The 3,529-nt window shown below is 40.3% G+C and overlaps 1 long non-coding RNA gene across 1 annotated transcript; it reads left to right on the top strand.

Annotated features, from left to right (window-relative positions):
• The first annotated feature begins 288 nt into the window (after positions 1-288).
• Positions 289-1,651, top strand: LOC130502013 (uncharacterized). The gene is made up of 3 exons (XR_008939996.1): positions 289-1,018; positions 1,212-1,326; positions 1,411-1,651. It is a non-coding gene; the product is annotated as an uncharacterized LOC130502013 (long non-coding RNA).
• The last annotated feature ends 1,878 nt before the right edge of the window (positions 1,652-3,529 follow it).

Below are 3,529 nucleotides of genomic sequence, written 5' to 3' on the forward strand. Positions count from 1 at the left end.
TTGAAACCGTCCATGATGATGAAAAGCGACCAAAGAACAACTAAAGCTTGTAGCTTTAAGTGACAAACCGTGAAGAACACTCCAAAGTTTGAATCTTTACTTTTCCCGCGAAGAACAACCACCAAATTTGAATCTTTACTTTTCCCGCGAAGAACAACCACCAAGTTTGGATCTTGAATCAACCCGCGAAGAACACCAACTAAAGTCTGAAGCTTTAAGTGACACCACCGTGAATGAACCCACTAGAGTTTGAATCTCTAATAACCCCACCGTGAAGAACACTAAGAGCATCATTAACGCGGATGCTTAACGCGGGTGCTTAGTGTTTTTAGGTTAAAAAGAAAAAGAAAATTATGTAATTAAACAAACAACGACGCTTAATTAAGACTCACAAGCAACGGAGCTTATGCACACGTGTCACACATTCATCATCCTCTATCTTTCACGATCGAATCATCTTCTCTGGTGACTCCTCGGCGACTCCGACTCCATCTGGTGATCTCTCCGTTGCAGTAAACTTTGGCCACCACCGGATTGGTAACCGCCGGTTTCTTTCCTCCTCTCGCGCCAATAGCTGCCGCCGTAATTGGCTATTCAGAATCCCCTACACAAAAAATTTAGTGATTTGAGGAGAGGAGAGGAGTGTTATAGACGAAGAAGAAAAAGCTTTTACCTTTCTAGTTACCAGAGAAGGAGCGCATGGGTTGATCTGGAGAAACGAGTTCGGGAGAGAAACCGCCATTGAAACTTTTATATCCCTTCCTCGTATTGTTTTTGAGTAGAACTTAGTTTCTGGGTAAATATCTCTACTAGTTGTGTTTAGTTTTTGTGATTTTGCTTCACTTTGATGTCTGACTGAATCTATTCTTTGTTGTGATTCATCTGTGTTCTTGCAGGGATCTTTTAAGGAGGAGACAAGATGAGATTAGTTTGTTTTTTTGGTTTAACGTTTTGGTTTTGGACACACATAGATGCTCTGTTCATTACTTTCTTTTAAGGAGGAGACAAGATGAGATTAGTATGTGAATGTCTCGTTGTTTCATGTTTGTAATTTGACTCTCTCTGGCTTTGAATACAAGTACTTTGATCATAATGATATGTTCAGTAGATTTGATTGTTTTGGATTTTGTTTAATAGAACACTTTGATGTAATCATATGTAAGTTTAAAGTTATGCTGTTTGTGTATCTGGTCTCACTTAATGCATTTCAGGCTAAAAAGAGGAAGCTCGGATTGGTTGTAGATGAGGATGAGGATACTAAGACAGAAGAAGGATATGGAGAGGGGCAGAGTGGGGATGACTTAACAAGACTTGTCAATGTTTGAGGTGAGTGTTATTGTGCTATTGATTTAGATATCTTCTCCTGTCTCCACACGTTTATGTAATTGTTAATTGTTATGGTGATGCAAGCTGGTCCCAACAAGCACCTCGTGTTGGTTCAAATGGGAATGGTGATCATAGCATGATCGATCTTAACTCCAACCCTCAGAGAGTACACGAGCCTGGATCAACTTACCAAGTATGTATTGTTTTAGTTTTTTTTCTTTTAAGAATCCCAAAATAAAAACCTCCCGTTGGAGCACAAAAATGTTCAGGGTGCTTAGCGTTGGATCTTAAATCACTTTTACAACTTAAAATTATTAAAAAAAGAATAAGCACTCCTATTTGGGGTTTTGGGTTAATGATGCTCTAAAAGCTTGAACCTTTATGAACTCGCGAAGAAGAAGAACAAAACTCGGATGATTTTGAATAAAAGAGAAAGAGAACGAGAAGAAATGAAGATGAATGAGACCGTGAACTCAATACCAAAGCCAACCTGGCTCTGATACCATGATATTTTTAGTAGTATTGAGTAGATAAGGTGGATTGAGATTAGTTTAGTGATGAAGGTTTATGAAGAACATGAAGAACATGATGAACTAGAGAGAGAGAGTTGCAAAATCGTGTTATTAGATTAATGAGACAGAGTTTACAATATAAAGGAAAAGCTAAGACACTGATTTACTATTCTAAGCATGTGTAGTCAAAGGATCAGGCTGCTTTAGTTTGAACTAAACCAATGAGAAGCTCCACATGCTTATGGGAAGAACCTTATCCATCCAGGCTGTTCCAGCCTGTCTTGCGCAGCTTCTTCCCTTCTCCAACGGTCTGATTCACTCATGTGAGCTTCCCACAGTGTAGCAACTTTAGCATAGTAACTTTGGTCTTGTTACCAAGTTACTTCAGTAATATAAAGTTACCACAGTAACTAAAAAGTTACCACAGTAACTTTTATAGTTACTTTCTCATCTCTTTGCTATCACATCTTCTTCTCATAAGTATCCAAGTCTCTTCTCAATATTAATCTCAATCTCTCATCCTTTCAACATATTTAAAGCCATATCAGGCCAAGTCAAGACAATAAGAATTAGATTAAACTAAGCTGGTCTTCTCAAGGAACTGGCCGAGATAGTGACAGGTCTCAAACGGCTCCAAGGAGAGAGGAACATGTGACTTCTATTGTATTTTAATGTTGCCAACATCTCCCTCCTTGTCTTGATCCTCCAACGGTCTCCTCTTCTTCTAAACCACTACTTAGCAAGTTTATTTGGTTTCCTTGCTGTTTAGACTAAGTTGATACCGTGTGGATCAAGTCTTGTACGGATAACCTTGCAACACACTTCATAACCATCCGAGACCATTCTTGCTTATCTTGTCTACTCTTATTCATCTTGTAAGCCTTCATGCCTTGTATGCCTTCATGTCAACACTCCCCCTCAAGCTTGACCATATGGAACAAGTCAAGCTTGGAAGCCATGAAGCAATCCCTCATTAAAACCTTAGCTAGGCAAAACCCAGTGGGATAAAATCCAAGCCAAGGAAAAAGAGTAGATCACTTCATGGAGGAGAGATCAGTGACATGAGATATCTATGAGTCCCATCCTCGGATGGATGGACTCACACACCTTAGTACTTGCTGCCTTTGTGAAGATATCAGCTAGCTGGTCTTCACTTCTTGTGTAGCATGGAAGAATCACTTGCTGCTCCACTGCTTGTCTCACCTTGTGGCAGTCTACTTCTATATGCTTTGTCCTCTCATGGAAGATTGAGTTGGATGCAATGTGTATTGCTGCCTGGTTGTCACAGTGCATAGTCATCGGTGTGTTGATCTCGATCCCCAAGTCTCTTAGCAGTCCCTTGATCCATATAAGCTCACTTGTAAGCTTTCTCATTGATCTATATTCTGCCTCAGCACTTGAGCATGATACCACCTTCTGCTTCTTGCTCTTCCATGTGACCAGGTTACCTCCAATGAAGGTACAATAGCCTGTGGTTGATCTCCTATCAACTCTGTCTCCAGCCCAATCAGCATCACAATATCCCACCACTTCAGTGTTCTTGTTACATGCCATCCATACTCCTTGACCAGGCGCCTCTCTTAAGTATCTTAAGATCCTTTCCACCATATTCCAATGATGCACCTTAGGAGATCCCATGTGCTGGCTTACTTGGTTCACAGCAAAGCACACATCAGGTCGGGTAATGGTTA

The sequence above is a fragment of the Raphanus sativus genome, unplaced genomic scaffold, assembly GCF_000801105.2.
Source record: "Raphanus sativus cultivar WK10039 unplaced genomic scaffold, ASM80110v3 Scaffold0380, whole genome shotgun sequence".
Lineage (NCBI taxonomy): Eukaryota > Viridiplantae > Streptophyta > Magnoliopsida > Brassicales > Brassicaceae > Raphanus > Raphanus sativus.